The sequence below is a fragment of the Benincasa hispida genome, chromosome 12, assembly GCF_027475165.1.
Source record: "Benincasa hispida cultivar pf3 chromosome 12, pf3_genome.v1.1, whole genome shotgun sequence".
In the NCBI taxonomy this organism is placed as follows: Eukaryota; Viridiplantae; Streptophyta; class Magnoliopsida; order Cucurbitales; family Cucurbitaceae; genus Benincasa; species Benincasa hispida.
Window position 1 is genome coordinate 69,433,316 of NC_143489.1, and position 11,827 is coordinate 69,445,142.

An 11,827-nucleotide genomic window follows, 5' to 3' on the forward strand; every position below is an offset into this window, starting at 1 on the left:
TCTCACGGTCCCCGTTTCAGTTGCCTTTGAAGTCGACGCAACCTCTAACTCTATTGCTTCTTTTTCTCCTTCTTCTTCTTGCGTCACTGTAACTTCTGGTTCTGCCGCAATGGGAGCTGTCCGACTAAGCTCCTTCTTTTCTCTCTCCATAATTTTCCCACTTTGTAATGTCACAACCTGACATTGCTCTTTACCTGATCCCCCTGGGTTGTGTGGGAGTTCTGTTGAACTCGGCAAAGTCCCTTGCAGTCTGTTCTTTAGCTCACTTGCAATCTGGCCCATCTGTAATTTTAGATTGCGGATGGACGTAGCCTGATTTTGAAGCACCATTTCATTTTTGTCTATATATTGCTTCAATAGGCTTTCCATGGAGGAAGATTGCGATGGTTGCGAGCTACTTGCTTGATTGCTTGTCTGACTATTGTTGCGTGGGAAGAATCCTGGTGGCCCTTTTTTCTGTGCCATAGGTTGGAAATTCTACTGCTGATTCTTCCATGTAAAATTGGGGTGGTTTCTCCACTCGAGGTTGTAGGTATTCGAAAAGGGATTGTTTTTCACAAAGTAAATAGACTGAGGATTCTGTGGGCATTCTTCCATTGCGTGCCCATCACTGCAAGTTGCACACCTTGCGGTGTTTTGACTAATTGCGTTGATTTGCCCATTTTGTGGTGTTGGACTGCTGATCACAATTCCCTGAATTAAGTTCATCATTGCGGTCATCTGATTCTGTAGTGAAGTAATACTTGCGTTGTTATCCTTAATTCTCAGTCTCTTATCACTCTCCCTCCAATCTTCGTGGTTCTTAGAGATGCGATCCAAGATATTCTTAGCCTCGTCATACACTTTATCAAGAGACCACTAGCGGCTGCCGCATTGGTAGCGGTCTGCGAGTCGGGATTCAAACCATGATAAGAGATTTCCATCTGAAGGCAGTTTGGCAAACCATTGTGTGGACAGTCCCCGACTAACCTTTTAAACCTCGCCCAGGCATCACTGAGAAATTCGTCCATGTCTTGTTCAAAATTTGTTATGAGTTTCCTTCGTCTAGTGTTCTCAGTAGGCAGAAAATATTTCTTCATAAATTTCTCTACGACATGTTCCCATGAAGTGATCTCTCCCAGCTCGAGAGAATACACCCATTTCCTTACCTGATCACAAAGAGAAAATTGGAATAAAGTTAGTCGAACTTCTTCGGCAGAGATGTTTGGGAACACAAAAGTATTGCAGATTTCAATAAAGCTTCGGAGGTGGGCATACGGGTCCTCGCCACGCCGTCCTCCGAATTGTCCTACAGTCTGGATCATCTGCAACATCACCGGTTTCATTTCGAATCTGCTTCCATCGAGGGTAGGCCTTATGGTTCTTGGAGAGAAATCATAGAGGTTTGGTGATGCATAGTCCCTAATGGGTCTATTGGGATCGTTAGCCAGAAGGATTGGATTCGCCATGACGTTGTTTTCGTTTGATGCTCCGTTTCCAGGCTACTCCGCCATCTCTTTTATCTGACTGTTGTTGTTGGTGATCTCTTAATCTCCGTCTGAATGTCCTCTCAATCTCCAGGTCGTAATTCGTCAGAGATTGAGAGTCTGCAAAGAAATCAGAAAAATTGCCGTTAGCACACTATTTTGTCGAAGTCCTCGGCAACGGCGCCAAAAACTTGATGCGTTATTTTATGATGTGGAAATGTGGATGAAATGCGATGGTGAAATTGCGTTGAACACTCAAGTTTCCTCAGCGGAATCCAAGTGTAAACTCCATTGAGTTTCCTGGTAAGTCCAGAGTCGAACTCAGGGACTTGTGAAAATAGGTTGCGTTGGTAATTTTTAGAAAACTTTGCGGTAACCAAATAAATCAATAGTTGTTGAGGTTGTTGTTTGCGATGATGAAAAATAAATAAATGCGGTAGAGTTTGAAAAGAGTTTATTAAACGGGAAATGCGATGAATATGCGGTGAACAAGTTGAGAAAAGTTTCGGCTAACATTTCCTATGATGCATTCATGCTATACAATCATGCAACATGCATACAACAGTAAACCACCTCTCGGTGCGAATGCCACGGCTTCTAAGGTTAGAACGCATGCGATATATGCGATAAATCTATAGGACCTACGCATAAGCTTCTATTCTTATTTATGCGATGACAAAATGACACACACACAATAAGGCGACCACATAATATCATTCCCATCTCTAGGATGCATGCGATGCAGGTTGACAAACAAAGCTTATCTCTAAGTCCCTATCTCTTATTTATGAAGTTCTAATCTTGCTCTCTCGAGTCCAGATTCTAACCTAGCTTTCTTGAGTCATTAGGTTCTTTCTTTAGACTCTCTTTCGAGTAGCTCTAAAAGGGTATTTAGCACAACATAAAGCAGGACAATCGCAAGCAATGAACTTCCTAGGTCATGTTAGCTTAGTTCTTCTCAACCCATTCGACTAGTTTAGCTACTCATGCGTGCTAAGAGAGTGAACAGATGTAGAATCAGAACTTCCATTGTATAAATATGAAGATGTACAAAATAACAATGCAAGTATAGAATAAAGAGCCTGGTAGCAATCTCTTGCTGCCCAGGCTTTTACACTATTTTTTTTTCTACTCGTGTTTAAAAGATATTCTTGCTCTCGCGAGAGTCGGCCCGCTCTCTGCTTCTACGCCTCAAGGTTCTCTCTCGAGTTACCCTGAGCGATTTCTGGCGTCTTTACTCTTCTCTTGCTCCACCTTAAAACAAAAAGAAAACACTATGGACAAAGACAAGCCGAGCTGTTAAATTCGTAAACTAGTGAACTCCTTAACCTCTTTTCTATAGGATGCCTCTGGTATTTATAGAACTTCCAGGGTGAAAGGTGGCTTCTCTCTTATGATTGCATAGATGGGATGACTTTAATTCCTGACTAATGCGCCGAATATTTTTCACCGAAAAGCTGAATGTACTTATTCGTTAGCGACTGTCAACTTAATTCGGATTCGATTGTCATCAGCTTTCTGTCCCTTCGTGATTAATTATGCCTTTCACCCAGATGGGCCACCATGTTGCACTGACCAAGTTGCGGCAATCCTTCTTGGGCAAATGTTTGCGAACACAATCACCACAAAACCTTGCAATAATGCTGCGCTCGACCAATTTCTGCCTTGCGTCAACGCAATTTCTACACAAAAATACAAAAATCAACTGTTCCTATACGATGAACGCATGCGGCCGCAATATAATAAACTTAATGCTTTTTAGACAGAATCTAATACATTTGGGTTGCCCCCACGTGTGTTTCTGTCCGTTATCATACCCCCAAATTTAAACAATACTTGTTCTCAAGCATAAGCTAAAGACTTTCTTTAGCAAGTTGACCGCAATGTTCTTTTCCTAGTTTTCTCAATGATACTTCGTTCAAATCCTATGTACAAAAGTTTCCTTAAGTCTTATTCAAGTCTCCTCTTAAAATATTTCTAAGAACCTAGGGACTGCAAACTTAACCTTCAAAAAGACTTTACTAACTTTTGAGACATCGCATGATTTATTTCAAAGAGAAAAAAATTTTCCATCGGGGTGTCAAATGGTTTTATCCTTGCATATTTCTTGACATTGTTATTATTTTTTTTCTAACCTTGCGCTGATCCAAGTGCCTTGCCTTCGTTTTGGCTTGCCTCCATGTGTGTCATGCGGACATTCAACTACGAGCAATGCACTCTTCCTCAGACTAAACTCATACCTATTTGGCAGCGGAGTTGCGGTCATTTATTTATGCGTTCATCCTGGTGACTTACTTTCGTTTTGGCTTGCCCCCACGTGTGTCATACGGACATCCAACTACGGGTAAGTGCCTTTCACAACTTAACTCTTATCAACATAGGTTTCCCATTGCGTTGACAGTAGAGTTGTTATTCTCAAAATCTTCCTCTTTCTTTTTTTTTTCTTCAAAATAGCAAGGTTGAAAATAAATACCTCACCCCCAAATTTAAAATGCGGCAATATCCTCATTGCCAGAAGATTGAAAGAAGTCATACGATGTTCTTAGAAAGCTTCGTAAAGAGAGTTTAAAAGAAAGCTAGGAAACCCCTAACTTCTAGAAATATTTCATGAGGTGACTATCTTAAAGTTAAGTTGACTCTAGTATATATGTAAGACATAGAAGCATATTTTTCATCATTGAAATCATAATTGGCAAAGAGACAAAATGTGGTAACTTACTAAATTTATCCATGTCAAATGATTGTGGTAATCAAAGAGGATGCGGTGATAAAACTTTTAAAACTAAGATGCGATGCAATAGTGCAAAATTTGAAATAGAGATAAGGAAGAATACACCCCTAAATCTGCATTGTCGCCCGCATTGTATATTGACGCATCCATCTTTGCGGTGATCTATCTTCTTTGGATTGCGGTGATGGAATAAAATAAATTGCTTCTTCGTGCATCATCTCCACAATCCAATGCCTCGATCATTACAAGAAAAACAGAGAGAGGGTCAAATAATTTTAAACAAAACAAAATTCTTTATCGCAATCTCCATTTTATTTTAAAATAATAATAAGAGTAAGAATAGATAAGGACTGAAAAGATATAGTGAAGATATAGTGAAAATTCTGAGTGGTAGAGAAGAATTGAAGATTCCATGATTCCCAAAACTTGCGTCCCTGATGGATTGCGATCGTCTGATAATGTAGGGACCTCCTACTTCCTTCTTTATTCAAAATTCTTGAGTTCCATGGAGTCAACTTGGCGATGCCATCCTTCTCCATGATACTCCTTTACTCGCTGCCTATTAACTTTGAATATGTTGGTTCCATCATCATTTGATAATTCAACCGTGCCATGCGGAAATACCTATTTAATTACGAATGGTCCGGACCAACGTGACTTTAATTTTCCCGGGAAATCTCCTTCGATGGCCAAATTGAGTTGACTAATAGAACAGTTGGAAATCTCTTTCGATGCCTTTCAAGTGACAAACCACGACTATGGGATACCTAGCTTGCTCAAGCAGAATTTGCTTACAATAATATGCAAAACAAATCAACAGGAAAGTGTCCATTTGAGGTAGTCTATACCAAACTTCCCCGTCTCACTTTTGATCTCACTAATCTTCCATCTTTAGTTGATCTTAGTGCAGAAGTAGAACACATGGTGGAACGAATCAAATAATTACATCAAGAAGTGATAGATCGCCTAGAAAAAGCAAATACATCTTACAAAGTCAAAGCTGATGAGCACAAGATACTCCAAACTTTCCAATTAGAAGATCTAGTAATGGCTTTCCTAAAAAAATTTACACATCTAGTAGGCGTTCACAACGAGCTCTCCAACAAAAAACTTGGTCCCTTTAAGATTGTCGACAGGATTGAAGAGAATGCATACCAACTTGATTTACCAACGTCAATGAATATCAGTTCTACTTTCAAGGTATCTGATCTAACTCCCTACTATGCTCTTGACGAGTTCCAACTAGCAACATAACTCGAGACGAGTTAGTCTTTGTAGGGGGAGGGGGAGGAAGTTTGATAGAGGGGCATTTTGGGAAAAATATCCATGTGTTAAATTGACTTTTAATATCATGAATTAATTTTAGTCTAGGTGTAATCCAACCCTTCCCTCTTGGGTCTATTTAAGGGGCATAGGTTTAGTTAGTTAGGAAGTTAGGTGTGGATAGACCTTTATCCATTGAGTCTATTTAAGGGAAGCTTGTTTCCACTTCTCATTCACAAATAATAAAATTTCTCTCAAATATTTGATTCAAGATTTTTGTTTTCATCAGTTTTTATAAGATCGGACCACAAAATGAATAGTCACTCTATATAACACCGTTTTTAGAAAAGACTTACATTTCACCAAGATGACCATATGTGACTTGACCTGAATCCTAAATGAGTTTTGAACTTATGCCTTTGAAGGTGGTCCTTTGATTTGCATGAGTGAGAATGGTCAGTTTCGCCGACTTAATATGCTTGCCATTTTGAAGATTGTCTAGTTAGAGAGTTGGGAACACAACTATATGTAAGAGTATATCAACATGTAGTGGAAGTAACAAGGATCAATAAGCACACTAATTCATTAATTTTGGCAGTAACTACAACATGCTCATCTAACATAAGAGGGTTTGAAGTCATACCTTTATAGAACTCCTTTAGAACTTGATTCTTAGCTGTGATCTTCTCCGATATTTGTTGTGAACCACCTCAAAATCTTCCCCACTATACTCTTGGAGCTTTAGAATGAGTTGTAGGACTTAAGAACAACTTGAACGAAAAGAAACTTGGAGAGAAGCTCACTACTACAACCCACTTGAAGAACAATTTCTTCAGCCCAAATTTTTCTATAAAAACTCTTTGAATGCATGTCTCAATTCCACTCCAATATTCTTTATTTATTGCTAATCCATTTACGAGCTAATAGGGGGACCTCGCGGACCTACAGATCATGGGCTCCAACAATCCAAGTTTAATTGGCTAAACTCACTATACCGAATTAACCCCCATTCGTCAACTAATGGGTCACTCCACTAAAGCCCATAGTTGAACTCCCCTCACTAAGATATATTATGTCCACTTGATATAACCATAATCAGTAAGTTGATCCTTCATAAGTCGTTCGTAATCACAGTTGGGTCAAGATCACCGTTTTACCCTTGAATACATCTCATTCCTAATGTTCCTACTGACCTTCTAATGAACAATTTTGATTCATAATACTTATGAATCAAGTTCTTTCTCTATCATGAAAAGGTGAGGCCCTGATTGTTCAAGACCTGTAATCAGTACTTAAGAAAACAACCTATCTGCTAACCCTAGGTAGGAGAGAATTCCATCTTGTAGGGCTATGTCCCTAGCTATTCATCTGGTCTTATCCCCAAAATGGAAGGCTTATTGAGCAGTGTTGTTGGACTACTCTCACCCATGCAGATCAAAGGATAATCCTGAACAAATAGGAGTTCATAGCTAGCTCATTATTAAGATCCAGTTATCCTAGGTTACTTAATAATGAAATAGTTAGTTTTAACAGTAAACGACCGTTATAAAGAAAAGTGACTATTTTCGTGGTCCAGTCTATATGCAAACTCATTACATAGGATGCCCCCACTCACATATTTCCACATGAAGGATTTGTGGATCACATCATTTGTATTACCTACAAAATGGGCCGCATCAATAGTGTTATCAGGATGAGATACCCAATTTCATCTATATACTTATTAGACCATTTAGGTTATATACTATTAACTTGATCCTGTTTATGTCACCACATAAAGTTAAAGTATTCACACTATAGTCATGGATATGTTTATTAGATTTTCATAATAGAATGCAAAATCAACAACTTTATTGAATAAAATACTCAATAATATTTTATTAATGAATAAAATGTTTAACACAAACAACAAGTTCTAGGACATTCCCAACAATCTCCCACTTGGACTAAAACTCCAGTGAGAACAAATATATACAATACAATGTTGAGAAACATAAAAGAAAAATACAATAAACTAGGGCATCTTTAATACCATAGATATTCTTCCACTTGCCCTAGATTACACTACTTGGAGTCCTAGTCGAACCAAGTGTCCCTTGAACACTTTAGCTGAGAGGACCTTTGTAAATGGATCAGCAAGGTTGTCTTCAGAGGCTATCTTTGTGACGATTACATCTCCTCATACGATCTCTCTGATGAGATGGTACTTTCTCTCAATATGTTTTCCACGTTTGTGACTCCTTGGTTCTTTCGAGTTGGCAAAAACTCCACCGTTGTCACAATATAGTGTGATAGGTAGGTGCATATCTGGAACTACTTCCAAATTAGCCAAGAATTTGCATAGCCATACTTCTTCTTTAGCAACTTCACATGCAGCCACGTATTCTGCTTCTATTGTGGAGTCAGCGATACAACTTTTCTTAATGCTTTTCCAAACTATACTCCTCCATTGAGAGTGAAAATTGATCCTGGAGTAGATTTCCTGGAATCTATGTCAGTCTGGAAATAAGAATCAGTGTATCCTGTAAGGATCAAATCCTTAGGTCCATACACAAGCATATAGTCCCTCGTTCTCCTTAGATACTTGAGGATGTTTTTTACAGCAATCCAATGACTGTGTCCTGGATTGGATTGGAACCTGTTGACGATTTCAACTGCAAAGCATATGTTAGGACATGTACATAACATTGCGTACATCAAACTCCCAACTGTACATGCGTATGGAATTCTTGTCATTTCCTCAACATCTTGAGGTGTCTTAGGACACTGTTCCTTTGACAAATGAATTCCATATCTAAAATGTAACATCTTTTTTTTGGAATTTTGCATATTATATTTTGACAACATTTTGTCAATATAAGATGCCTGAGATAGTGCTAGAGTTTTATTCTTTCGATTCCGAAAGATCTGTATTCCTAGAACGTATTGAGCATCACCCAAATATTTCATTTGGAATTTTGTTGCTAACCATCTCTTTACGTCAGCAAGGAAACTTGTCTCATTCCTAATGAGCAAGATATCATCAAAATAAAGAACTAAGAATTCTACAGTCTTATTGACTATATTCTTGTATATGTTGGGTTTTATGTCCTAAAACTCGTGGTTTGTAAATAGTAGAACTTATTCTGAAAATTCAATAAAGTTGTTATTGAATATATTGTTTTTTTAGGAATCCAATAAACCTAAGTCCCTTGACTATTACATAAGTACTTGAACTTTATGTGGAGACATACAAGTGGATCAGGTTCAAGTAAATAGTCAAAATGATCTATAGTATATGAATAAGGTTGGGTACCTTATTCTGGTAATACTATTGGGGTCGGCCTACTCTATAGTTATTACAAAGAGTTGTAAAGTGCTATATATGAAGTGATCCTAATTCCTGCGTGTTGGAATATGAGGAGCGGGGGTGTCCTGTGCAAATGAGTTTTGTACAAGATCGGACCACGAAACCAGTCACTCTTACTTTATAACACTGTTTACTATTTAAGACTGACTATTTCAAAACGATGACCTAGGTAACTTGATCTTAATCCTGAGCTAACTATGAACTCCTGTTTGTTCAGGATTATCTTTTGATCTGCAAACGGTGAGAATAGACCAATTGACTCTGCTCAATAAGCTTACCATTTTGAGGATAAGATCGGATGAATAGCTGGGATCATAGGGTACAAGACGAAATTCACTCCTACCCGATTAGGGTTAGTAGAGAGGTTGTTCCCTTCAAGTGCTAATTCTGGGTCTTGAACAAGAGGCCTTACCCTCTCATTGGCTTGAAAGAGATTCGATTTGTTAATTGGATCACAAATCAATTATTTATTAGGGGACCAGTGGGACTTAAGGAACAAGAGGTAATTTCGGGGGTAAAACAGAGATTCGACCCAACCGTTATTACGAGCAACCTGTGAAGGTTTAACTTACTAATCATGGTTATATCGAGTGGACATAATATATCTACAGTGAGGGGAGTTTAGCTATAGGCTTTAGTGGAATCACCATTAGTTAACGAATGGGGGTTAGATCAGTCTAATGAGTTTAGTTGATTAATCTCGGATCGTTGGAGCCCATGATTTGTAGGTCCGCGAGGTTCCCCTACTAGCTTGTAAATGGATTAGCTCTAGAATAGCGTGATAAGTCAATTTGAAGTGATCAAATTAGAATTAAATGAATTTGGAGAAATAATATTTAAATATGATTAAATATTTGAAGATAGAATTGTGTAAAAATTAATTTAATATTTGATATCAAGTTAATTAGAATTATTTAAATTGTTTAAATAATTATTTATTAATTTTATTAAGAAATTAATTTATGAAATATTTTTAGTTCTATTAAAATAAAATTGATTTATGAAATCAATTTTGATAAAATTGAAAAAGAAAAGAAAAATACAAAGTTGGAAAATTGATTTTCCATTGGCTTCATGTACTAGCTCACCAACTACCCACTTTAAGTCTTCATTAACTCCAAGCATGAGTTGCATCTCATGCAGCAAATCTCTTTGCATGAATGTCTGCAATATATTGAAGAGATTGGAGTGTTTTGAAGGTAATGCAATCGAACAAATTTTTTAGAAAAATTCGAGAGAAGAAGTTGTTCTTTTGCTAGGTTGCTCTGTGAGATTCTCCAAATTCCCTTAATTCCAGCTTATTTTGAGTCCCACCACTCAATCTAAAGCACCAAGAGGATTATAGGGAAGATCTTGGGGTGGTCTACAACAAGATTGAGAGGAGATTTTCAGCTGGTTTCAAAGCTTAGAGGAAGTTCTTCAAAGGTGTGTCATGAAACCCATTTATTTCTGTTGAAGCATGTTTTCTTTTCTGCCAAAATTAATGAATTAGAGTGCTTATGGATCCTGGTTTCTTCTACTGCGCATTGGTACCTTCCAATAGTATACACAAGGTTCGTCAACATTCTATTCAAAGCCATAAAATTTGATCGCAGTATCAAATCTTATATTCTAGGATCTTGATGCTTGTTTCAATCCATAAAACGATCGTTTAAGCCTACAGACTTTCTGTTCTTGTCCTTTTTCATGAACCTTCTGGTTGAGACATAAAAATACTTTCATCAAGATAGTCGTTTAGGAAAGTTGTCTTGACATCCATTTGCCATATTTCATAGTCATAATATGTGGCAATGGAAAGAAGTATTCTTATTGACTTTATCATGGCAACAGGAGAAAAGGTTTCTTCATAATCAACTCCTTCTCTTTGGGTAAAACCTTTTGCCACGAGTCTTGCTTTATAGGTTTGCACCTTGCTAGTTTGGTCTGATTTCCTCTTGTAGATCCATTTGCAACCTATAGGTGTAACCCCATGTGATTGATCTACAAGTTCCCAAATAGAGTTGAAGTACATAGACTCCATTTCAATGTCCATGCTTTTATCTATTGTTCCCTATCAACATCTTCCATTGCCTTTTTAAAGGTTCATGGATCCTCTAAACCATCATCTTGTATGATGTTTTTGGGTTTCAGTTAAACCCATATAGCTTTTAGGTTGTTGAATAACCCTTCCACTACATCGAGGCATCCTATGATCTTCTTCCAAGAATGTAACGTTTGTCGATACAAATACTTTGTCTTCTTGCGGATCATAAAACAATCCTCCTTTTGTTTCTTTGGGGTATCCTACAAAAAGGCATAATTTCGAACGTGTTTCCAATTTCTTAGGATTTTGTACCAACACATATGCTGGACAACCCCAGATACGAAAATGACGTAAATTAGTTTTGCGTCATTTCCATAATTCATACGGTATTTCTGAAACACTTTTTGAAAGAACAACGTTTATAATAAATACTGCAATCTGTACTGTATACCCCCAAAAGGATTGAGGTAACTGAGCATAACACATCATTGATTGGACCATATCTAACAATGTTCGATTTCTCCTTTCTATAATACCATTTTGTTGTGGTGTTCCAAGTGCTGTGAGTTGGGATTGGATTCCATGATCTACTAGATAGTTATGGAATTGTAAATTCATATACTCACCACTTCGATCAGATCAAAATGTTTTAATTCTTTTACTTAACAATTTTTTTGTCTCATTCTTAAATTCTTTGAACTTTTCAAGAGTTTTAGACTTATGACTGATTAAGTAAATGTAGCTATATCTAGAGTAACCATCAATAAAACTGACGAAATACTGATAGCCTCCTCGTGCTTTTATATTCATCGAACCATATAGGTATGAATGTATAAGTTCAAAAGGCTCTTTGGCACGAAGACCTTTGTCAGAAAAAGATCTTTTTGTCATTTTCCCTCAAGACATGATTCACATGGAGGTAAAGAACTATCTTCTAACTGATTTAGATGACCGTTTTTTACTAATCTATCGATCTTGTTGAGATTAATGTGACC

General features: G+C 37.5%; 1 non-coding gene across 1 annotated transcript; it reads left to right on the forward strand.

Annotated features, from left to right (window-relative positions):
• Positions 1-939: 939 nt before the first annotated feature.
• On the forward strand, positions 940-1,046 carry LOC120068599 (small nucleolar RNA R71). Its single transcript, XR_005479237.2, has one exon. It is a non-coding gene; the product is annotated as a small nucleolar RNA R71 (small nucleolar RNA).
• The last annotated feature ends 10,781 nt before the right edge of the window (positions 1,047-11,827 follow it).